Genomic DNA, 26,340 nt, shown 5'->3' on the forward strand with positions numbered 1-26,340 from the left:
ATTCCTAGAATAGCCCTTCTACATAGATAGAAACTGAGGAGGAGATGGCAGAGACATCGCAAGGTAGTTGCAAGTATTAAGTGAGTCATTAGATGAAAAGGCTCAGAACAGTGCACAGCACTAAGTGTTGCTCAATAAATATTAGAGGTTATTATTATTGGTAGAGGACCCACTGGTTTGATCTCCTTGCTGTCCAAGGGACTCTCAAGAGTCTTCTCCAGCACCACAGTTTGAAAGCATCAATTCTTCGGCACTCAGCCTTCTTTACGGTCCAACTCTCACATCCATACATGACTACTGGAAAAGCCATAGTTCTGACTATAAGCACCTTGGTCAGCAAAGTGATGTCTCTGCTTTTAATATGCTGTCTAGATTTGTCATAGCTTAATATCAACCTGAACATCGTCAACCCTGAATATTCACTGGAAGCACCGATGCTGAAGCTAAAACTCCGATACTTTTGCTACCTGATGTAAAGAGCCAACTCATTGGAAAGGACTGATGCTGGAAAGAATGAAGGCAAAAGGAGAAGGGGGCTAGCAGAGGATGAGATGGTTAGAAAGTATTACCAACTCAACTGACATGAATTTGAGCAGACTCGGGGAAATAGTAGAGGACAGAGGAGCCTGGCATCCTAGAGTCCATGAGGTCACAAAGAGTCAGACACAACTTAGCAACTGAACAAGATCGCCCACTAATCAGCCTAGCCCTGTGCTCAGAATTTGAGATCATAACAAACCAGTAAGAAAAACCTTATCACCTTACACCCCCACTCCATCTGGCTCCAAGAGACTACTACTTATCCAAGGTCTCAAAGTGAGGAAGCAATGGAAAGAAAATCCAACCCTCGCTCTATGGTATTTCCAGAGCTCATATTCTTTGTCCTGTTTCTTAGTAGCCTTACCGTTCTTAAATTTTACTTATGTTGGAAGTTCATTTTTCCTTCCTGAACACATGTCCCCCCTTCCCCAAAGTCTAATTCCTCAGTTTTACTCATTTTGTTATGAAATTTTAAAATTAGGACTATTTTTTCTAGACCAACTTGTCTAATTTTTATGTCAGGCCATTTTTCCATGATCATTCTTGTCTTTCACCAGACTTGTGCTCACTCAGTGGCATTCATTTTTAAGAAGTTCAACGTAGTTTTTCTTCTAGGGTATGTATGAGCAAATCCCACGTTTCTGTGGGATAGAGGCTTTTCCCTTCTCCACACATTTCTGCTATTACATTTTTACTTAGTTGGGTCTGTGGCAATATACTCTCATACGGAACAGTGGCAGTTCAGTTCAGTTCAGTCGCTCAGTCGTGTCCGACTCTTTGCGACCCCATAAACTGCAGAACGCCAGGCCTCTCTGTCTATCACCAACTCCCGGAGTCTACCCAAACCCATGTCCATCGAGTCGGTGATGCCATCCAACCATCTCATCCTCTGTCGTCCCCTTCTCCTCCCGCCCCCAATCCTACCCAGCATTAGGGTCTTTTCCAATGAGTCAATCCTTCGCATGAGGTGCCCAAAGTATTGGAGTTTCAGCTTCAACATCAGACCTTCCAATGAACACCCAGGATTGATCTCTTTTAGGATGGATTGATTGGATCTCCTTGCAGTCCAAGGGACTCTCAAGAGTCTTCTCCAACACCACAGTTCAAAAGCATCAATTCTTCGGTGCTCAGCTTTCTTCACCGTCCAATGGAACAGTGGCACTGTCATTCAAATGCAATGAGAGATCATTGTTTTTGGGGTAGTATTACCCTGGCCACAGATACTGTACCAGAATACTCTGTGTTACAAAAATATCTCCTAGTTGTGGCATACAAATTAACACCATACTTTAGTGTGCCAAAAACATCTACATGATGTTTTGTAGTCTGCACTACAATTAATATTTCAAAGTGCCTTATCATTTGTTATCTTTCCTACCTCTGTGATATTAATCAGAAGTATCACTGTAGTTTCAAAGATGGAAAAACCAAGGTATGGGGAATGTTAATGGTTTGCCTAAGGTCTCAGAATGAACTCATAGCTTAGCTGGTATTAGAATCTGCTACTTCTGACTGCATTTCTTTGCTCAACCTGTTCAAATTCTGAATAAGTTTCTAAGTTGAATATATGTTGAAAGAGGTGGTAGACATGGGAAAGGGGAAAAATACTATTCACTAAGTAAAAGTTTCAAAATATTTAGTAATCAAAGAATAAGGACTGTGAGGGCCCTTTGCCCTCATTTCCATTTGCAGAATGGAAGGACAGTAATCCAATGAGATTAAAATGAATAGAAATTGCCAGTGTAAAAAGGAATTGTTCAGACCACACTATTTTCCCATTTCAACATTGTTTTGTTCTCCTTTTCAGCAGCTGGTACATTTACAGTGCTGTGTCACCATCGTCATGGTGTCCGCCTTAAGTAGATAGATACAGTGGATTCAGCCACCGCTGTTTTACGATCAAGGAAGCAAGGGTAAACAGAGGTTAAGGGACTGCCAGGAGCACTCACCACAGCAGTCACTCAGACTAGAACCCAGTGCCCCTATCAGTCACACCCTATTGAAATTTAGGAGGTCCCAAAATATTCTTTCTGTGTCAGAGGTGGGCGAGAGTGCCTGAAGGCAAATTTGCTCACCAGCCACAAAGAGACCAGCCCTGCTTCCATGGTCCCACCTCAATCTTCTCATTCTTCCCTTTTCAATCTTCCAAGCCATTCCATAAACTTCCTCCTTCCTTTGAGAGAGAGAATATTTCTTTTGGTGAAACAGGAAGAACTAAACAAGAGATTTCCAAGTTCAGATTTCCGTGGTTTGGTTTGGTTTTGTTTGTTTCCTACAAATAGGACCGTAATGAGTTCTTAGACAAGTAATAGGTCTACTGTTCCTTTGTATTAATAGAATATGGGGATGACCCCAACTCAAGAGATCATTAGGGGGACTGGCAACAAATGGAGTAAGTCTGTGCCTGAGTGATAAGCTCCTGTCAAGTACCAATTACAACAGAACATGGCATGGAAATATGAATGTAATCTAGACATGCTCTGCCTCTTCCAATGTCATCCATCCTATAGGGGAAAACCAGACCAGTTGCTTGTCTACGAATCCACAGATGGGAAGGTCTCTGTGAAACAAACAAACAAAAAACTTGGAAATTGGGACATGGAAGTCACTTGTTTAGTTGTAACTTATTTCATGAAAAGACGTTTCCTATTTCCTTTTTTCATTATCTAACAGAAATATCAATAGCCTCAGATATGCAGATGACACCACCCTTATGGCAGAAAGTGAAGAAGAACTAAAGAGCCTCTTGATGAAAGTGAAAGAGGAGAGTGAAAAAGTTGGCTTAAAGCTCAATGTTCAGAAAACTAAGATCATGGCATCTGGTCCCATCACTTCATGGGAAATAGATGGGGAAACAGTGGAAACAGTGTCAGACTTTATTTTTGGGGGCTCCAAAATCACTGCTGATGGTGATCGCAGCCATGAAATTAAAAGACGCTTACTCCTTGGAAGGAAGGTTATGGCCAACCTAGATAGCATATTTAAAAGCAGAGACATTACTTTGCCAACAAAAGTCCGTCTAGTCAAGGCTATGGTTTTTCCAGTGGTCATGTATGGATGTGAGAGTTGGATGGTGAAGAAAGCTGAGCGCCGCAGAATTGATGCTTTTGAACTGTGGTGTTGGAGAAGACTCTTGAGAGTCCCTTGGACTGCAAGGAGATCCAATCAATCCATCCTAAAGGAGATCAATCCTGGGTGTTCATTGGAAGGACTGATGTTGAAGCTGAAACTGCAATACTTTGGCCACCTCATGCAAAGAGTTGACTCATTGGAAAAGACCCTGATTCTGGGTAGGATTGGGGGCAGGAGAAGGGGACGACAGAGGATGAGATGGTTGGATGGCATCACCGACTCGATGGACATGGGTTTGGGTAGACTCCGGGAGTTGGTGATGGACAGAGAGGCCTGGTGTGCTGCAATTCATGGGGTTGCACAGAGTCGGACATGACTGAGCAACTGAACTGAACTGAACATAAATACTATATCAAGTGTAGTCAACAGCCAATGTTTGGTTCCTACTATCAAGGTGATTTTTTAAAAAATAATCATTAGCATCTGTGCAAAACCTTCACAGGGTGTTAATATGATAAACACTGGTAGAAAACTTTTTCTCCAGTCATCCAGGAGTTGAAAACAAAAACCCAAGGAAAGACATTTTTCCTCTATCTCCCATCCTGACCTCAGTATAGACAGTCCTAGTATATATTCCATTCACATAGTCTACATCTAATTCCTTGTGGGAAAAGGCCATTCTCCACAGACAAAATGCTAAACAACTGTTGGAACTGGATGGAATGGTCTTCCTTGCCTCTACCAGTCTTTTGGTTCATTAGATGGAAGTGAAAAAGTGAAAGTCGCTCAGTCCTGTCCCACTCTTTGTTACCACACGGACTATAGCCTGCCAGGCTCCCCTGTCCATGAAATTCTCCAGGTCAGTACACTGGAATGGGTAGCCATTCCCTTCTCCAGGGGAATCTTCCCAACCCAAGGATCAAACCCAGGTCTTCGCATTGCAGGCAGATTCTTTACTGTCTGAGTGACCAGGGAGGAAGGGCTTAAATATGCACAATTTCTGCATGACTAATCTCTATTTCAGGGCTTCCCAGGTGGTGCTAGTGGTAAAGAACCTGCTTGCCAGTGCAGGAGACAGAAGAGACACGGATTCGATCCCTGGGTTGAGAAGATCCCCTGGAGAAGGAAATGGAAACCCACTCCAGTATTCTTGCCTGGAGAATCCCATGGACAGAGGAGCCTGGCAGGTTACAGTCCATGGGGTTACAAAGAGTCAGACATGACTGAAGTGACTTAGCACAATCAATCTTTCAGGGCTTACTAAGGACTGTCCAGACCCTGATTATCTTGCCCCCCTGACAGCCTGCTTTCCTCACTGAGATGGGGAGCTGAGGTGACACAATTTGAAACTCAGTCCAAGCACATAGCTCCCCTCAGAGCTGCAACCTTCCGTGCTAGAAAGGCCATTTCACTCCTTTTCAGTCACAGGCCTTTTCCTTCCTTCTTGCCGATGACCCTCATCAGAACCTGCTCTTGAGAGGTGGGCTACTTATGATGCAGGTCCTTACGGGGGCCAGTGAAAGTCACTCAGTCTTGTCGGACTCTCTGCAACCGCAAGGACTGTTAAGTCAATGGAATTCTCCAGGCCAGAATATTGGAGTGGGTAGCTGTTCCTTTCTCCAGGGGATCTTCCCAACCCAGGGATCGAACCCAGATAGGGGCTAGGGAGCCACTGAAATAACACCTCATGAGGTCTGTACTCCCTCATGTGTGATATCCTGAATAGTTAACTATACTGAGAGACTACAACCTTTAGGACTTATGGGATGCGTGGGAGACAACAGTCATTGATGGAGGTGAGTGTCAGGGTGCCAGGGAGCTTGACCTCCGTCCTGCCATGCACATCTTCATTTCACTAACATGGGTTGGGTGTCTACCTGTGGAAGGCATATGGAGGTCGCTCCCCACGAACAGCTTACAGTCAAGGGCTTGCTAACATTCTAGGCCTCAGACTGGAAAGTAGCACCCAGCTCTGCTTTGTGACTCTTGACACCCCCAGCTCTGTATGTAAGTGTGCAGCAGCCAAGGCAAGGACTTTAAACCCGGCTGAAGAGCTGATTCGCCGAGAAAACGAGCAACAGTGACCTGGCCGTCCAGGGAGGGCAGAGCCCACAAAGCCTTCCTTCGAGGCCACTCAGCCACGGACTGACCCAGCGAGCTCAGAATGCCCCCAAGTCCAGGCACTACGAAGGTGTCTACCTAGGACCAGGGACTTCCGAAGGAGAGGGGGCAAGAGCGCTCAGTCTGAGACAGGCGGGGCTCGTTCTGCGGCGTTCCTGCTCGCCAAGATGGGACGGTCCTGGTCCATCCAGCAGACCTCAGGGACAGCGGCAGGGGGAGCCACCGCTGCGGAGGTCATCCCGCCAGACAGCCCTAAGCCCTCCTTTCGCCCCCGGGCCCTGTGCAGGTGCCAGGGCGCCTCGGGTCGGGAAGGGAGTCTAGGCACCTGGTAAAGTCCCTGCTGCCGGTAGTGTGAAGGGTCGGGGTGAGGAGGGACGGTGTCGTGAACTCTCCGCAGGGTTGGCGGAGTTGGAGATTTATTTCGGAGATAACACCAGACCTTAGAACCTTTTCAGAAAACCCGGAGCTCGCAGTTCCCGTCCCGGATGCCCACCGGTGCCTCCGTGATCCAGCCCGGGCTTCATCATCTTTGGGTCTCAGTTTCCTCCTGATGACCCTCTTTGGGAACGCCAAGTTTCGCACCTCCTGCGGGCGCCAGGGGTGGACGGTGTCGACCCAGTCTCGGCCCGCGGGGCGCTCGGGCTTCCTGCTCCACAGCGCGCCGACTCAAGGTGGTTCCAGGTGGCCCCAGGCCCACAGGGGCCCTCTGGGGCCACCACTTCCCTTCCGAGGCGTCGGGGTCCAGCCGCGACCGCCCCCACAGCACCAGCCCGCAGCCTAGGCTCCACACCTTTGCCAATTTCCCCGCCGCGGGCGCGTAGCCCAGCCAGCCCTCAGCTGCGGGCGATTGGACGGCGGCGGCGGGGCGGAGACAAGCGCTCAGCAACGCCCGCGGCCGCCCCAGGCCCTGACGCAGTTGCGATTGGCTGCAGGCACCGCCAGTCACGGTTGGAAGGGCGCCCCGCCCCGCAGGGCTGGCCCCGGGCTGACCCCGCCCCTCCCGCCTCCTGGCCCCGCCTCCCTCCGGAGCCGGGTTGCCTCTACGCGGCTGTCCGCCTCATTCGCAGAGCAGGTCCGTGAATTGTCGGCGCGCTCCGGGCAGCTGCTGAGCCGGGGCTACCATCGGGCTAGTGGTGCTCCCTCCGAGGTGCCTGCCGGAGCTAATGTGCCCCGGTCGGCCAGGGCGAGAGCTGTCGCTGGTTCGGGGCAACTTGGGATTCGGGACTCGCAGCAGGGGCGTCGGTTTGCGATCGGGACTCGGCTACGAGGGTGAGTGGCCGCGCGCAAGGAGAGCGGCTCCCCTTGTGTCGTTCGGCGACTGGGGGGACGTGTGGGGGGGTACTGGACGTGTGCTGGGGCGCGTCGATCTGTCCGTGTGAGCGTATCGGCTTGATGGGAGGTCAGGGCTTGGCGGTATTCGCTCCTTGCCAGCACCCCCCACTCCCGAACTTCTTGTTTCGAAGCGTCCCAAATCGGCCCAGGATGCGGCTCTGCTTTGGCGAAAACTTGGTGTGTTGTAATTGCCGTCATTAGATGGGGTCGGAGGACGCGTCCCCCTGGCCCTCTACAGCGGTGACACGCGCTCTAGGGGCTGTCTTCGTTTCCAGTGGCGTGCGGACAGTAGTTCCTAGATGCTTGAAGATGGGTTCCTGAAAAATTAACACGCGCCGGAGTCGGCGGGAAGAGGTAGCCCTGTGCCTGATGCCAGCGATCACCCGGCTCGGGGTGGGTGTTTAGGGGTCAGAGAACTTTAGTACCAGTCAGGTTCCGTAGCAGCGGCTTTAGTGCTTTGCAGTTACTGAAAGGAATGGACAGCGCGGATATAAAACTTTGTAAAGTAATTACTTCCCATTAGCACTTGAATCCACATCCCTCATGAGGTGCTCGGACCTCTACATCCTTATGCAAGGTAGGCGCTAAGGACTTCCTTAGGACCAGGGGTAGCTGCTGTCTGTCCCAATGCTGGGAGGCCCCGGGGAATCCAAAAGACTGTGAAAACGACCACCAGCCTGGTCGATTGGTGTTTGTTTGAGCTCCTGTACGTTTAAGTGATGAAGTTGTGACAGGAACTGACAACAGAGGATTCAAGGTTAAACCTGACACTACATGTTTGTGACTCAGTCTGGGATAGATTTTCTTTTTCCTGCGGTTAATAAGGGGTAAAAGCAGCTGTTTTTTTTTTGTTTTTGACGGTGGTTACATACATGTAATTTATATTATGTGTGGACTAAATAGAATTAATTATCTTCTTGTAATTCTTATTTAACATGAATGAGAGAGAGCTTATTGAGAGTACTAGGTAGAGACTTAGGGACAGAATTGGAGGATATTTTGATCCTTGAGAATGTATAAAAACACTGAGATATATAGCTATCCATGCATATGTAGATGTGCCTATATATGTGTGTATTTATATGTGTGTGTATATAACTGATAAGCAAATGAAAAAGATATGGAGGGGGAAACTGCCTTGAACGTCGTCTGATCTGTGGGGTGTATGATGAGTGTGTGTGTAAGCATGTCTGGATCTGCCTAGTCTGTCTGGGTCAGTGTATGTCCATGAACTTTATGAGCATTCAATTCAATACCACTCCAAGCAGATTCCCAGTTCCTGTTTTATAGCCCAGCAGCCGCCAGCCGGCCCATCTGTTAAAACATAGTATGTATACTTCACTGGGAGCTCTAGGGTGGAACATGGGTAGGGGGCAACCCTCAGTAGAAACAACATACTACAAACAAAGCCTCCTCTCAAGTCCATTTTCATTCACAGTTCAGCCTGAACATGTGATTTTTGGTCAGGGAGAGAAGGAGTGCTTGATTCTTCAGAAACGACAAACTGTATTTTGTGAGATAATTATAGGCATGGTTTGGGAAGGGGGAGTATATAAGGAGGGAAAAAAAATCCCTCTAGAAAAGAAATGTGGAGCTTGTCACATAACCATGCAACACTGGTTTACTGCTTGGCAGTAGCATGTATATCAGAAACTGTTTCCTTTTGCTTCTAAGAGAATGAATTAAAACTGAATTTTTTGCACCCCCCCAAAAAAAAATCTTAATAGAAGTAAACAGAACGTTACTACAGAGGCTATTTAATCTACTAGCTCTGACTGCCTTAGTAATTCTAATGAAACATATTTTTAAGAATTTATCACTTGGATATAAATTCATATTCAGCCTAATCACTAGGTCCAATGGTTCACAATTTATACTTTTAAAATAATAATAATAAAAAAAGTCTTTATCACTAAACTTTTGATGACTAAATGGCTGTAGGAGGAGTGGAACAGCTTATTAAGTTCCTGTAGCCAAGTGACTGATACTTAAAAAAACTATAAATTCCTTTAATAGCATCATTACTTTTGGTGACAAAATAAAGGCAGTGTTTTTGAGAAGCAGGGTTGATATTTTACCCAATAATTTTTTGCTCGTAATCACATTTTAATAATGGTGCTAATTATACGTGGGTAGAAAATACTGGCATGGTTCTTAAGAATTTACCACAAACATTGTTTTCATTTTTATGGTACTTAAATATTAGGGGGAAAATATCCTAACCCCTAATCCATACATTTCTGATGGACTGTGTAGACACAATAATTCTCCTGTCTTGATATGGGTCACCTGAGTCAACTGGGCTTCTCCTTAAAAATTCAGTTTATGGGCTGGACTTCAGTCTCCAGGGTTAGATTCAGGAATCTGGGGTGGGGCTTAGGAATCTACATTTCTAACAAGCACCCACAAGTTACTCTGATGTCAGGGATCCTCTCACAATATTTTGAGAAACACTGCAACAGCATTTATAATATAAAAGAACAATTACAGTCTGTAAGTTGATTCAATAAATAATTGTTCCAAAACTTCCAGGTGGCATTTACTAGCCTTGTGAAATTTATAGGTAAATTTATAGGTAAACTCTTGTGTCCTCAACAATGGTACCTTTTGTGCTATGTTCAGAAGTGTCTGGGGACTCCTTAGGAATCCCCGTTTCAGGTTAGCCCCAATTCTAAGGAAGTCTGTCTTGGGAAGCAAGGTAGTTAGAGACCTCGCCCCAGCTGGATCCCTTCCCTCCTCCAGGTCCAGTGGGTTCCTGGGGTGCTCTGGGGTAACGAGTCCTAACTCACATTGTTGGGCATTTCTCCCTGCAGGGTACAAGACTCCCAGTTCTTGAGAGCCACCTTTGACTCACTCCAAGCTTGGGAGCTAGAACCTCAGTGGGGCTACAGCAGACTTGTTTGAGGTCAGGGATCCCCTTAGGAAGCTGTAGCTGGTCTGCCTGTTGGTCAGGAGAGTGTCCCAGGCCACAACCCAGAGGCTCAGGGAGTCTCGGTTTCAGAAAGTCATCTTAAGTATTTTGAGGTATCCAATTAATCAGGTACACAGAATTTCTTAGATCACAGGGAGAAGGGTTGAGAACTGATAGCCACCTCTCCTTTCAAATCAGCATGTGGACTACCCTGGTGGCCCAGTGGTAAAGAATATGTCCTGCAATGCAAGGGTGTATGCGTGCTAAGTCCGACTCTTTGTGACTCTATGGACTGTAGTCTGCCATGCTCCTCTTCCCATGGAATTCTCCAGGCAAGAATACTGGAGTGGGTTGCCATTTCCTTCTCCAGGGGATCTTTCCAACCCAGGGATCAAACCTGCGTCTCTGAAGTATTAAGCATGGACAAGTGGGTTCTTTACCACTAGCGCCACCTGGGAAGCCCGCAGTGCAAGGGATGCAAGTTCAGTCCCTGGTTGGGGAACTAAGATTCCAAATGCCATGGAGCAGGAAGCCTGTGGGCCACAACCACTGAAGTCCGTGCACTCTGTACACTGCAGTGAAAGACACCACGTGGTTCAACAAAGATCCTGCATGTTGCAGCTAAGACCCGACAGAGCCATATAAATAAATAAATTAGTTAACTTTTTAAAAAGCAGTTGTTAAAAAAAAACCAGTGTGATTTTGATGTATTAATCATTGTCAATTAGCTTTTTTATATGTAGTTTGATACTGACCTTCAGATCCTGTTCTTCCCTTTCAGACTGGCATAGTTCTCCATGTTTAACACTCCTAGGTAAAGTTTAAAAGAGAAAGGATCTGTCAGAAGTTGCTGCCCTTCCCTCTCCCTACCCTCCAAGTACCTAAATAACCATTTGACTGCTCTGAGGTCAGATGTGCCCAGAATATTTACTTCACTGCTGATGAAAGGACCTGTATAGGCTAGAGCACTGAACTTGGATTCTTCCAGGCCACCGGATCGTTACAGGTACTTTTATGGAGCAATTTATGTTCTGAGGAACACTTGGCAGGCATGTTTATAGGTTGCTTATCTTAACAATCCTTTGAGTGCAAGGATTTTTTCCCACTTTGTTACAGGTGAGCAAACAGCAGCCACAAAAGAATAATAATACAGTCATCTATCAGTATCCTCATGGGATTGGTTCCAGGACTCCCACCCCTGCAGATACCAAAATCTGAGGATGTTCAAGTCCCTTATATAAAATGGCATAGTTTAGTTGCCATTCCATATCCACAGGTTCATCATTCAAGGGTTGCTCATCCCCAGATACCAAGAGCCAACCTTATCTAGATTTTTTCTTTCACATCCAAAGATGACACCAATAACTGAGAAGTTGGTCTTGTATTGGAATTGTTTTTATGTAGTAACTTTGTGATGAGATGATAGAGTCATGCTTAGTCATTCATATCATCTAAGTTTTTTTTTTTTCATCTCTTCAAATTTTTTATATTGCATGTGACCTTGGAACAATTTTCTTTCTAAAGCTAACCAGCCACCCCCCATACATTAATATGATAATAATTCAATGATCCTGACCTTAACCATCTAGGTTTGACCCAGAATGGCAAATAATTTGCAAAAGGTCACAAAACCCAAATGCAGCAAAGCCTATATGTAGAATTTGGGAGACTTAATATTTTAGAACTGTACTATTTTAGAACTGTATGTTGCCTACTGAGTCATGTTGTATGGCTAATAATGTTAAGCTGGCAAAAAGAACTTGCCCAGCTTCTGTGTGATTGGATGGACCTAGAAAATGTCCAAAGCCTAAGGTACAGTCACAGCCCCTGATTCTACAATGATACTGATTTATGCCTAGTTAAAAAATACAGTAGAATGCTACGTTTCTTGAAACTGGCCATAGGTCATTGCAAGATTCTAAGCAACAATTCCCACAATTTTTTTTTTTTTTTTGACCCATGACACACTTTGGGCAAAATTCTTTGGCAAAAAAAAAATTGACAAATTCAAGTTTTTGACTTTTCTTTCCATATGCTTATTCCCATGGTGAAATCTACATATAAAAAATTTACTTTTCAAATCAATCTGCCTTTTTAACATCTCCTAATACTTAAACCTTCAACATTTTGACTTTTTCTCCTCCATAATGGCCTCTTAAGTTCCTACCTTCACTTTGGTTTTTGGATTCAGTAATATCTTCTAATAATAGAATGGTCATTGAACTATGGAAGTTCCACCTCAGCTTTAACTTTGTGGATTAACTATAACAATATTAAGAAAAAAGAAAAACTAAGAAGGATAATATGAAAGTCATGTTGTTATAAGTATCTTATTAAATATTCCCAGCATATAGTTTCCATGGGAAATTTAAGATCCAGATGAATAAAGTGACAGATTCACTCATCTGTGTCCTTACATATACTCTTGTGATACAAGCTGAGAAATATAACTGAATACAGCATCCTGGATTAGAGAAGAAAAACAAATGGTAAGCTCTGAGAAAAGAATTGGCAAAAAAGTGAAGGGTCACAGTTGGGATGGGATGGAAATAGGATGGGAAAGAAATACCTCCAGTAAAATGCCAGATAGGGTGGTAAGAAATTTATAGAGGTGCTGATGGTTTGGGGTTTCTTGGGGGCATTGATTCTGTTTTATATTGTCTTCACAACCCACTAGCCCTGCTTGCTTTAAATAATTTATTATAGCAGCAAGCCTTCTCATGGTTAGTTTCTTTTCCTTCTCATCTCTGAGTCTAATCAGAGGCATTTATGATAGTGTGGCTGTTCTAGAATACTTTGGAAAATCCATGATCAATATCCATACATTATAAACCCAAGGCTGTTCTGTTCTATTTTGCAGTGTTTTCTTCCCTGCTATATTAACTCAGGATCTATGTTTTAAACAGTATTTTATTATTCTTTGCACAATGAGACTTCTGGGCTTGTTTTTCTTGGCTGGAACTATCTTTGAGTAATCTATCATCCAACCATCATTGATCTAATGATGTATTTATTGCTCACTATAGCAGCACTGGCAAGAAATCCAGTATGATTCTAAAAATTTGATTAAAAAGAAATCAAGTTTTTGCAAGGCGTAGCCACCCAATTATGTTAGCAGCTGCCAAGTATATTTTATGCTAAAATATACACATATATTTCAAGTGAACAAAATGTGATCTTTTCAAAAGCTTTTAAAACTTTTTGCTATGAAATAAGTACAATGAGAAGACATCTTGTAATTAGAAAAATTACAAGTGCACTCCTCACCTCAGCCAAAGATAAGGTATAGTAATTTTCACATTATACCCATAGACACTAAACAGGATAGGTTTACCTTTTTGATCAACAGTAACAAAAACAATGGTGATAGGACTAGAACTATCTCCTAGTCCTTGAACAATCTTCCAAGCAGTCCTCACAAACCAAAATGAACAGAAACGAATTAGCAAGTAGTAATTGAATGTCTATCACAGGTAGCACCTTTTCTCAGCTTAGCCAACTCAAAATGCAGTTCAAGTATAAGCACCTTTGGGAACCTTTTCCATGCTCCTCTATGGCCTGGTCATATACGACCAGCAGAGCCCTTACCTGCTGTAATCCCTCCCTCCAGACTGGGAGCCTCTTAAGGGCAAGGACCACACCTGACATCTTCTAGCTTCTCAAGAGATGGTATTCAAGAAATAGTTGCTTAGTGCACTAGAGACTATAAAGAATTATAGGTGAACACCTGCAAGGCCTTAAAAGGACATGCACAGGATACTTACCCCCAGTCTGCATGGTAGTAATAACTGAATCGAAGTCCCAAACTTTCTGCTGTAGCCCAGTCTTAGCAATTCATAAAATGATCATCCATGCCTGCCCACTGCATCTTCAGGGTCTCTCTGCTCTATCCCTGCCTTGCCTTCTTCTCTTACCACCTCCCAGTTGTGTCTTGAAGAATGTCTCCAACTTCCCACTGCCCCAACCAGGCCATCTGCCCTGGTTCCTTTGATGTTCCCATACCCACTGGCATATCTTGACAAAGCAGCTGACTCATGGGTCCCACTTTGAGACTTGGGACAGCCTCACGCTTGCATTGTTTGAAGTCTCAGATGGCTTGGTCTCTTTTGCCATCCAATGCAGGTGACTACCTAGGTTTGGCCATAGGAGGTTTAGGAGCCTTGCAGGAACTAGATGGTGCTGTGCCTAGAGGCTGCTAGTATCCTAAGCCCAGCATAATGAGGGAATTTGGCATTTAAGTTAAGCTTTTTTTTTAATTCCAGCAGATTTTTATTTCAGAGATTAACTTGCATAATATTTTTCATTGATAAATCACCCTTTGTTCAGGAAGCATCGTTCCTACATAGTCAGGTTTATGACACAGTCTGAGGGCTTAGATAAATACCAGCTCTCACCTCAGAGCTGGGTTACTGAGGTGGTGTACATACTGTGTGTCCAGGCAGTTTATGGATCAGCTGAGTTAAGTGTAATTGCCTGAGGCCAGGGCCATTAGGATAGCCCTTTTATGTTAGATCTTAATGGGCTTTAAATGACTGCAAGAGATCAAGGACCCCTATTTTCCATCTCATCTGGGAGATTAAGCCTCTCTTAATATAGGTGCCGTCTTCTCATGCCTGCCAAGAAAATATCACTAGAAAACTGGGTGATTACATCTAAAAGTTATTTCAACGTTCAAGGCAACAGAGAAGGTGAACCACCCTAGATTAAGTCATGGACTCAACCACTGGTTTCTTTTGGCTCTTGTGTCGGGAGCACCCGTCCCTGCATACCCTGGGGCTTCTGCTTTCCCCTGGGAGCTGGGGCCTGGGGGGACTTGAGGAAGGCTTCAGTGGAGGGGTGGGGGTTGAGGCAAACCTGAGTGCAACACGCAGGTCATCCCCTTCCCCACAGTCAGTGGAGGTTCTCCCTGTTGTGCAAGGCTTTGGCATTTTCTCAAATCTGTTTCTGATTTGAGAAATCAGAAACCTAAGAGCCAATCTTCTTCCTCTTACTTCCTTTGTGAGTGTGTTACCCAACAGGGGTTCTCACACTCTGCAAGTTTTCATCCTTAACTTAAGTTTTCCTAATTTCAACTTCTCTCTCTCCTGTAGCCCTACCCTGCAATAATGTTTTTCTTTCTTTAATATTCTCTTTCCCTTCTGTTCAGGTAAGAACTCTACGTTATGGAAGTTCTTTTAATCAGTGTTACTATTCACCTTTTCCCTGCAGGAGTAACTGCATTTTTGACCATTTTCAAAGAAATTTCCTAGAGCATTCCGGTGTGTGTGTGTGTTTCCGATGCTAAGAAAAAGATCACAACAGCGCAGCTCCTCCTCGCTGGGATATTACAGCCTTCCACAGTGCAAAAGTAATTAGCCTCACAAAACCTCACTTTTCACCAGCTTAACCCATGCTTGCCAGTGACACCCTCCCTCACCTGCCTAATCACTCTTAACCACCTCCTGCTCACTTTTTCTATCATTAAGAAACAAGATCACACATCTCTGTGAACACTAGACATACTCATTACAACCAAAGAGGTAAAGCTTTCCACAAAAACCAAACCTGACATACTCAGAAAAGATGGGTCGAGTCACCCTGATTTCTTTAAAAGCAAGGATATGTGAACTGATGCATCTTTTATTAAGTTCTTAACTTGTTGTTGTGACAAACCCCGGCCTGTTTCTCTTCTGAGGCTGGGTAATTGCCTTATAGCTAATGTTAATAGCTGTCACTTTTTTCTTTCCCTTCAAAATTGTTGCCTGCAAGTTTCAGTTTTGTTGCCTTCATTTATTTTTTATTTTTGGTTGTTTCAGGTTGTTTATCGTGACCTACTTAACAGGTGTTGTTTCTAACTCCTCAAGATATTTTTCCTCCACTTTCCTGCCCCTGACAACGTCTCACAGCTAAACCTAGCCCTTATGTTGAATGAATTCCCATTTTCGCTGCAGATTAGTAATGAAGACATTAAGTGCCATTCTGATAGGGACGCTTTCGAGAGCTAAGGCACCATTTACTATTCTGTTTTAATTACAATCTTTTAGCAAATTTTCACCAGTTATAATGCTCACCCCATTTTCTAAGTAGTGTTTCTCAAATACTATGCAACATTATGGAATCTGTGTGCATTACCCTTTCTGTTCTCCATTATAAGCTAAATCTATAATTCTATAATTTTCTCATAGGAAAAATGCTTATTAGACTGGAATGGTTACTTTGGTTTCAAGCCATACTGCTTCTTTGCTTATCGTGAATCATTGTAGACATTTATGTAATCTTTGTTTTACTTCATTCCCAACGCCCACCAGTACCTCCACAAGCCGTAATCCCACTGTATCCCTTCCCTACATAGTCAGTTATCATCTGTGCCTTTTTTCCAAGGTGCGTCTTTTATTTCATGGGTCTTTAATATTTTCAATTTTAAAATAATCCTGCACAGCTAAAACAAAAACAGGCAGGATCCTATCATGACCATAGCATTTCTTCCTTCCTTTTCAGGAGGGAGGAAAACCCCCTGCCTACAAGTTGCCATACTGCACCTCCTCTCTGGAGTGTTTCTGCCTGTGCCTGGGATCTGTGCTTTGTTGTTGTTCAATGACTAAGTCACATCCGACTCTTGGCGACCCCCTGAACTGCAGCACACCAGACTTCCCTGTCCTCCACCATCTCCTGGAGTTGGCTCAGATTCATGTCCATTGAGTTGGTGATGCTGTCCAACCAACTCATCCTCTGCCACCCGCTTCTCCTTTTGTCTTCAATCTTTCCCAGCATCAGGGTCTTTTCCAGTGAGCTGACTCTCTGTATCAAGCGGCCAAAGTATGGGAGCTTCAGCTTCAGCATCAGTCCTTCCAATGAATATTCAGGGTTGATTTCCTTAAGGATTGACTGGTTTGATCTCCTTGCGGTCCGAGGGGCACTCAAGAGTCTTCTCCAGAACCACAATTCAAATTGGGATTTGTATTTGTCCTGCATGTTCTCTGCTCATATTCTTGTAATTAGATAAGTGTTCACAGTCGGCAGCCTTATGGGGAAAAAAAAAGCCAATGAGAGCCGTGCTTTATTTGGGTCTTGGGGAAAAAAACAGTCGTCCTAGGCAAGTGGGAGATGAAAAGCAAAGGTTTTGAAACATTGGGAAAGCCAGAGACAGGCCATTTGGTACCAGCTACGCATGCCGAAGTACCGTCTTCCTGTGGTGATTTCTAGGGTGTTTTCCCCTTGGGCTTTTTTGGGTGACTATCCCAGAGTTGCATCAAAATTAAAATGCTATATCAGCTCATATCCAGGAAGGCTGGAGTTCACTGGGCTGGAGTCAGAAGTCCTAGTTCCATTTGCAGACCTTCCCAAAACCAAAGGAATGAGTGATGTTTCCAAATATAAATGTCCATGTAGAGGTAACGTGCTTGGAGATCTTCCACACAAAACAGAATTCCCTAACCCAAACTGACCTACGTGGTAAGGAAGTGTATTATCTCATGTGAGAAGCAGGTCAGGCGGCAGGATTGGTTGACTCAGTGACACAAAGACAGTGATACAGGTTTTATCCATCTCCTTCATCTTTCTGCCACTGTTGGCCTCAGGGACCATTTCACCTAAGACTGGTCCTTTTCTTTTGCAGGATGGTGACAGTAGTACTGACATGTCGTTGCAGGCAGGACAATATCTACAGCACGGAAAACTGATCCCCTCTTCCAGGTTCTTGTTTTGGAGAGTATGGAAACATTACCCAGAAGAATCCAAGAAGACCTGTCTTTTCTTCTCATTGATTACAATAGGATTATATGCCCCATCTCTACATCAGTCACTTGCAAGAGGACAATATCAGGATTCTGTTAGTAAGAAAGAAGTATGCGTGTGGGAATGAGGGGGGCAGTAGATGATATCAGGCCATTATCACCCACTCCAGTACTCTTGCCTGGAAAATCCCATGGATGGAGGAGCCTGGTAGGCTACAGTCCATGGGGTCGCAAAGAGTCGGGACGACTAAGCGACTTCACTTTCACTTTCACCGCACTCAGTGACTTGAAAAATAGCTGTGAAATTCGCCCTTATGACTGCTGTGTAGTTGATAGATACCACTGAACTGCTACACAGTTCTGGATACAAAATGACAAGGCTATTGGTTGACAAGAAGAGAAAAGCCACAATGCAGACTAATTAAGGACAGAACTGAGCCAAGATCAATAATTATTCTGATTAGAACCACAATAAGCCCTAATGAATTTGAATGTACTAATTTATGTCTATTTGTCCTCAATAAGAATATGATCTTTACGGAATAAAAAAGATTTTTTTGCTTATTTCTCAATAATTCTGTATTTCTGATATTAGTTTACAGTATAGCCCTATTTGAATGGAAAAAAATTTGTATTAACTTTATTTACCTGTCAGAACATTAACAATAATGATAATTACTGATGATGATAACTGGTCATTATTTATTGAGTGCCTTTTATAAATTAGGAATTTATGAATAGCATCTAAGACATGCCAGCAATTTGCTTATGCCACATAGTGGGCAAGCTTGGATCGAGACTTAGGTTCATCTGCTCAGGTTCCTTCAGCTCCGTGGCTCTCCTTTGCCTTGGAGGACAGTCTCAAGACCCCTGTGGCCTGCAGGGTCCCGCCCATCTCTGCGGTATCACCACTTACTCTCTTGCCCTCACTCAGTTTTCCAACCACACCAGTTTCCTTGCTGTCTAATAAACCAGTCTCATTCCCACCTCTGACCCTTTGGATCTGCTGTTCCCTCGGCTTGGATCACATGTCCTCCTTTCACACAGCTCCCTCTTTTCCATTCAGGGCTTCTCATCACAGGCATCTCCCAGAACTCTTCCATCTCATCTGTGTAGGGCGCCCACTCAATTCCTTGTTTCTGTCCCATTTTTGTTTCCTATACGGTTCTTGAACAACCGTAGGTAATTAACCAACTTGTCTACTTGTTTTTGTTTATATCCCCCGTTAATTAAGTTCCATGATGGCAGAGGTGGTATATGTAAAAAAAAATGATCAGGGAAGTAAGTTAATAAAGGAATTAATGTTTAGAAGTCTTAACCTCTAAGAATCTATGGTCGGTCTTTTATCTCCTACACAATGAATAAGGTAGGATACTAATCATCAGTGAGCTAGGTACGTGCACCTTAGTTCTTTTTCCTGTAAAATTTGAGAACTGAAAAAGTCTACTTTTCTTTCCTTCTCTCTTTGAGGGAAAATAAAATATAGATATCAAAGTTTTTTTGGAGAAAAGATAGATTTACTATTACAATAGAATTACATAAAAGTTCAAGAGCTTAATCTAAGAAAGAAATCTGAGTAATACTCTTAACTCTAGTTTTTATATTGATTTTAGTTTTATGGACTCCAACTCCTTTCATTTTAGGACATGAAAATGAAAAATGTTAGCCTTTTGGTCATGTTCGATTCTTTGTGACCCCATGGACTATAGCCCACCAGGCTCCTCTGTCCATGGGATTTCCCAGGCAAGAATACTGGAATGAGTATGGAAGGAAGGAAGTACTGGAAGGAAGCTATTTTCTTCTCCAAGGGATCTTCCTGATCCAGGGATTGAACCCTGGTCTCCTGCATTGCAGGCAAACTCTTCACCATCTGAGCCACCAGGGAAGTTTAAAAATGAAGGTATACCAGAAAGAAAAACAACAATACAGTATACTAATGCATATATATGGAATTTGAAAGATGGTAACGATAACCCTATATGCGAGACAGAATAAGAGACACAGATGCATAGAACAATTTTATGGACTCTGAGGGAGAAGGTGAGGGTGGGATGTTCTGGGAGAATAGCACTGAAACATGTATATTATCATATGTGAAACAGAACACCATTCCATGTTCGATGCATGAGACAAGGGCTCAGGGCCGGGGCAATGGGATGACCCAGAGGGATGGGATGGGAAGGGAGGTGGGTGGGGGGTCCAGGAAGGGGAACACATGTAAACCCATGGCTGATTCATGTCAATGTATGGCAAAAACTATTACAATATTGTAAAGTAATTAGCCCCCAACTAAAATAAATAAATTTATAAAAAAAAAAAAATGAAGGTATACATATAAGGCTAAGTTGTAAATAGAATCATAATTGCATGGTGATTTGGAATAGCAAATTCACTTAAAATTGTTTTCTTTGCTTACACATAATTTTTCATTTGAACTCATGTAACTACTACAATGATTTATTCTTAGAACTGTGTTATTAATTATTCTGAGGTAATTATGAAGGTGCAAATTGAAAAACAGCTTTACCTCACATATTAACCTGGATGGGATCGACAGAAATGAAAGAGAGTGCTTTCCTCCGAATTCCCTTTTCTTTGGCTTTTCAGCATCTATATTTGAGAGTAACTTCTAATCTAGTTCTTTCAGTTTGTTTTGTTCTGTACCAGAGCCGAGTCAAAAGGCAGGTGGGGCAAGGAGAAAAATGTTTTGATGCTGTTCACATTGTACTTCCTTGGTGTGTATCCTGGCAGGGACCCCTTTCTTCCTCACTTTGTAACCTGTGTAGATCTGGGTGTGTGATTGGGTAAGAGATCATCAGGATTCAGGTGACAATGAGCTCAGTAATTAAGGGGCTGGGTCAGTGTATCATCATTACTAAAGTTAGACAGGTGCATGGTCTGTATATGCTCTTGAGAGCCTGCCTTCAATAGGGTAGTTTGCATATACAGTAGATTAGCCCTTTCATGGCTCAACAAAGGCTTCTTTCTTTCTTTCTAAGCTGTGTGGGTGGGAAACAGCATGTGGTTATAGAAAATGTATAGCGAAAGCAGTAGCAATGAGAAAGAATCCATAATGTGCACACACACATTGCTGGAATATTTCCCAAGGATATGTGGGGTGAGGGGGCAGGCGGGGAGGTTTCTTTGGCAGAGGCAAAGTAGAACCTGTGCTTTTCCACGTGTGAACACTGTGCTTTGAAAGGTCCTTTATGATTCACAAAAGCAGCTGCTTTTGAGTTGATACAGTCACAGAGTTTGGGAAATTCACTTAAAAAAGGTGTACTGCAGACTCCTGACATCTGTTTTGGAGATTTGGTTGAGTGTTGGGAATTTGCTTATTCACAAGTGACATGGCACAAGTATTTCTCATTAGAATGTTGGATCCTTTGTTCATTTCTTTAGGGTTTGTGGGTCAAAGCTGACAAGACAAGGCTTAAAATTTTGAACAGTCATTTGCTATGTTATATACACACTTATATAAATTTGCAATGATGGCTTTTTTCTTAATTTATAAAACTAGGCATGGCAGTTTTACTTTGCCTAGCAAATCAGCTTTCTTGAGTTACTTTCAGACATTTTCTGTTGTATTATAAGGCTTTCTTGCTCAGTATTTGTAATCTTAATTTACATTTTTTTTGTGACTTTTAGTTTTACCTAACAAATTCTGTGGCTCTTTTTGTACACTTCTGTTGCATTTCTAGTGTTTCATCATCATTATTAAGTTATTTCCACTTTTCTAAGAATTTCAAACCTAAATAATACCAGCAGTGTCGTTTCTTGTCACTTCCAACAAGAGCCATTTGTGTCCAATTCTTCAAACAAGATAAGTAACTAGGACATAACGATTCTTTTACTTTCTGCTCATTAGTTTTCAATTTATTAGATATTCACATAATGTGGCATTTTCACATTTAAGAATAAGACAAAAACTTTATTTTTAATGTGTTATAACTATTGTTATTTTCCTAAGTGACAAAGCAAAAAAAGATTACCACCAAATAAGATTAGTGTGGATATCTTGAACCAGAAATCATTTGAAATGTTTCACAGCTACACTTTGTGCTAAATATAAAAATAATTGTGTTTCCCATGTGTGAGCATTAAAAGACCCAGTTGGAAAGTCACATAGTATAGCAAGTAGGTCACTATTGATGGTAGAACATGAGACAGGAAATGTCACAGCTAAGATTAGAGGCCAAGCAGTATGTCTCGCCATGCTCGCTGCATTGTTCATCCTAAGAAGTGGAAGCACTCAACAGGGTATAACTAACTTTAGCCCAATTTAAAAGTATTAACAAGGATAGCCTTTTAATCTGTCATTCCCATTTGTTCCTATATAACTCACTTTCCCAGTTGGGCAAACTAATTGAACTGCTTGGGTTTGCACATGAGCAGACCTCTGAATACCAATTAAAATGGTAGCCGTCACATTTTAGAAGTATAAATGCGAAGCAGTAATCAGCTATGTACAGTTATAGTAAAAGATATACCTGGTGTTTGAAATTCCTAACAAGGAGTAAGCAGTTAAAATGAATCCTCAAAAAAAAAAGCATTCTCTTAAAATCTCATGTATCTTCATCTTTGAATGTAAAGTAGTATATGGACACGGGAGAAAAGTCTACTCTTAGGGAATCCAATTGCTTTTTACTTTTATTTTAGGGGTAATATGAGGAAGTCCAGGGCTTCCTGGGTGGCTCAGATGGTAAAGAATCTGCCTGCAATGCAAGAGACCTGGGTTTGATCCCTGGGTTGGGAAGATCCCCTGGAGAAGGAAATGGCAACTCACTCCAGTATTCTTGCCTGGAGAATTCCATGGACAGAGACGCCTGGCAGGCTACAATCCATTGGGTCATAAAGAGTCGGACACGATTGAGTGACTAACATTTTTATGAGGAAGATTTAATATTTATATGTAGGAATTTTCACCACAGAAACTACTTAACTTTGCATACATTTGCATATTCTAATTTTAACAAAAGATTAGGGAAAAAAAAGCAGTGCTCTCTGGCATCTGCCCCATACCTGGTTGGGAGGGGCCAGATCAAGATGGAGCCTTGGATTATGAGAGAAGCCATCCCCTCCTGCTAGACTGAGCAACCAAACACAAGCCCAGAGTGCCAGCACTTATTTGGATGAATAGATGGAGGCATGCTGAGATGACTGAATTTGAATCTGTCTTTAGAGCACTGGGGATTCATTTACTTCCAGCACAGAGTCCTTCACAGAAGTGCCCTGGCTCATGGGTTCCATATATTCTGTGTAGATCATTTCACTGCTTGAATCTCAAGGTCTTCCTAGACTCACCTTTTCAAAGGTCATTAATGCAGATTAATACGCTCTGAACTAGGATTATTTCAGGCAGGTTGTAACTTTCAAGAGGTGACCTGAGTGGTGTGGAGGCTCAATGAAAAAAAGTATCTTAACAGTGTTTTTAGTCTTTATTCCTTCTCGGCTGAAGTACAGAGTGTCATTTTTATTCCTGATCCAGGGGAAGTATGCTGGAAAGGGGTTGGAAGCACAGCTCTCACAGATTCCCCTCTGGAATGAAAATTCTGGGAGTGGTTTTCATTTGGCAGGAAGAGGTCTGTTGGCTTCTGATTGAAGCAAACACAAGCGATGTGGCCATGGGGTCTGGTTGCATCACTGTATGTGCCGGGTTCTTGCCCAAAATGATGTAAGCTGATTGTGAGTGGTAAAGTTAGCTCATCTTCTAGGCCTCTGTTGACAGAGGTTGATGGGAACATCCTAGAAAATATTTAGGCGTGCCTGAAATAGATTTTTGCTTTGAAAAATCTCTTTTCTAGTTTCAAAAATGTATGAATAACTAATAAATATTTAAATCCTTACGTGCCTTTTAGAACTCCTTACCACCTTATGAAATTGGTTATCTAATTTTAGATACTGCTACATGAGATTCTTCTTTGATATCAGTGTAAATGACCAGAGGGTCAGGTTATACCATTCTACTTTGACCTCAGTCAGAACCCTGAGCCTGCCTGTGACAAGAGGTAAATATAGAGTAAGTTCCCAGGATGCTTTGTAAACCTGGTATCCCTCTTCTAGGAAAGGAACAGAAAAATGGATCATTTCTATGGACTTGTTCCAATCTAAATAATTTATGATATTATTAATCTTTCCAGTGTGTTTGCTTATTTTTCCTTTCTGTAGTGAGAAATACGTACAATTTTCTTGTTGGCAACTTTCAATTGTAATGGCAATACTCATCAGGCTACTGGTTGTCTTTTTGAGTGCTTTTTATGGCTGTTTCTTTTAGCTGTGTTTTATTTTGTTTTGTTTTAATGTTTATTTATTTATTTGACTGTGCTGAGTCTTAGTTGCAGCATGGGAACTCTTAATTGTCACATGTGGGATCTAGATTCCCCAAGCAGTGAATCAGACCTGGGCCCCTTACATTGGGAGCACAGAGTCTTAGCCAGTGGACCACCAGCGACATCCCTTTACCAGTGTTATATGCAAGAGCTCAAATACAATTTGTCTGATCACAAATTTCAAGCAAAGTTATAAGTAGGTTTTGCATTTTAACACAAGAAGGGCATAAATAGGGAGGAAAGGTGGGGTGGTTGATATTGGTGGGGTGTGGAGGGCCTAGTTCCGTGGGAAAATACAGAGAGGGAATCCATTATGCAAACATGTAACAGGAACCCCATCACGATTCACACATTTAATAACCTCTGTCCCTGCATATAGGACATATAATACCAATGCTTATAAACCTATGTGCAAGGAAGTAGCACAAATAAAAGCTTCATTTATAAGAGCCATTTTGTCACTTTCTAAAAGGCCTACTGAAAAGAGTTTATATAATTTTAACTGAGATACAAATAATCCTTTACATTATCTTAGGCTTTCTGATGATAGATAATGTTGGTGGAATCTCTAAAATGCAGAAAACAACCTAGACTGGATTATTTTTCTTGTCTTTTTGTCAACAAAACTTTCTTTGCAAAGAATGAAAGACTGAACATCACCTGTAGTCTCTACACCATCCTGTCCTCAAATACAGACATAGCCAATCAAGGTTACTTTCGTAAGTGTGACTTATCCTTAGTTTTTCTGAAGGACTCTGGTTGTGAGAGTGGTTCGTCCAAAAGGAATTAGAGGCTTTGGAATCTCCTTTTTGGGAGTTGTCAAACAATACAAGAGAAGCTAATTTTCAGGGAGGAAAGTTGACTGGACAAAGTTCCAAAGATCATCTTTTGGTCCTATCTTTATTTTAAAACCTACCTGTTCTTGTAAGTTAGTGCCTTAAGAGATTTTACCTAAGGGTAACCAGATCTTGGTACTGTACAAATAACTTCTTCTAGATGTTTATGTCTGTCCTTCCAGACTCTTGAAACAGGCTCTGGTCTCTGAACTGGGCTGTCTGGCCGACTGCCCAGTGGATGATTCTTACTGCTGGCTGCAAAGAACACACTAGAGTTCCGGAACTCCTACCCCTCAGCGGGGCAAATGTAGAAAACAAAAATAATCCAGGTGCTAAAAGAGTCTAAATTTAGAAGACTTTTCCCTTCCACCTAATAGAGGACTATTTGCTTCTTCTTCCCACACAATCTGGAGCTGTCCAGAACAACCGTGAAAACCCATGACTCCCCTTCCCGTCCCTCCCACTTGCAGCTGTCCAGGCTTGCAAGTGAAGTTTGTGTGTGCTGAATTATTTTGCTTGGAGACACATCACTATCACCTGTTTTAATGTTTGTGGAGGCTGAAAACTGCCAGTTCATTCGAGGGGTATGTGAGTGTAGTCTGATCGGGAGACAGAGACTGGCCAACCTTACCTGGTTCTTCTGGATGAATTCAAGAAGGCTGTCTTCCAGGTGACAGAAGATGACTCAGCCAGGTAACCCGTCTTCATTCCTCACTCAGTAGACTTGTGCGTGGTGGGTTTTTCCAGAGCTACCAAGAAACATAAGTTTGCGGGTTATCTAGGAGTTGTTTGAGCAGTCAAACAATAAGAATATCTTTCTAGCAGAACATCCATTAATTTTTAATTTTTGAGGTGGAAGTGGTACTGGAGATTGTCTAAATCAGGGTTTAGAAAGTGAAATGTCCATGATAAACCAGTGGAGCATGGGGAAGAAAATACTAGAACTCCTATTCACCTTTTTATATTCCAAAAATAAGAAAAATTAAATTTTACTACTATATATGAATTTATATGTTCACCCTCCCCTGTTGTTCAAGTCAGGAGACACTATATTCTGAGGGAGGAGTAAGTTTCCCTCAACATACAAGTGTTGTCTGTCCCCTCACTTGTCTGTAGTATGTTGCATTGTATTGGTATGTGTCCAGTTAATTTGCAGAATATTCTTAGCTTCAATTAAACTACCTTTCAGCAATAACAACCCGCCACCACCATCATCAAAAAAAAAAAAAAAAAAAGGCAGGTAGCTTAAAAAGATTCTGACAGAGACAAAGTGTGAATTAAAGATATCACTAATTGTGAAAGCAAGCAGAGGGGAACAATACGAAGATGGAGGAGCTGACACTTCATTCTTGGACACGCTCTTTGATAGCTGCATTGTAAATTAAAAACAGTAATGGTATGATCCATTCTGATCAGAAACTAGCCCTCAGATTTCAAAACAAATAATTGAAATATGGACTTATAGCTACTATCATTAAGAATGAACA

The 26,340-nt window shown here is 42.6% G+C and overlaps 2 protein-coding genes across 3 annotated transcripts in view; one reads left to right on the forward strand and one right to left on the reverse strand.

Annotated features, from left to right (window-relative positions):
- MEGF10 (multiple EGF like domains 10) overlaps positions 1–26,340 on the reverse strand; it is a 536,959-nt gene that overhangs the window by 382,758 nt on the left and 127,861 nt on the right. The window contains exons 8-9 of one of the 2 annotated variants that reach the window (XM_081504085.1): positions 25,485–25,602; positions 10,732–10,786 (exon numbers count right to left, since the gene is read on the reverse strand). The gene's annotated coding sequence lies outside the window, so the exon portion shown is untranslated. Of the gene's footprint in view, positions 1–6,226; positions 6,999–10,731; positions 10,787–25,484; positions 25,603–26,340 lie in introns of those variants that run through there. The other variant, XM_081504088.1, reaches the window with a different exon arrangement.
- Positions 6,705–26,340, forward strand: part of MARCHF3 (membrane associated ring-CH-type finger 3) — a 149,260-nt gene continuing 129,624 nt past the window's right edge. The window contains exon 1 of the mRNA XM_081504107.1: positions 6,705–7,002. The gene's annotated coding sequence lies outside the window, so the exon portion shown is untranslated. The remainder of the gene's footprint in view (positions 7,003–26,340) is intronic.

The sequence above is a fragment of the Giraffa tippelskirchi genome, chromosome 6, assembly GCF_054371585.1.
Source record: "Giraffa tippelskirchi isolate mGirTip1 chromosome 6, T2T-mGirTip1v1.2.pri, whole genome shotgun sequence".
NCBI lineage: Eukaryota > Metazoa > Chordata > Mammalia > Artiodactyla > Giraffidae > Giraffa > Giraffa tippelskirchi.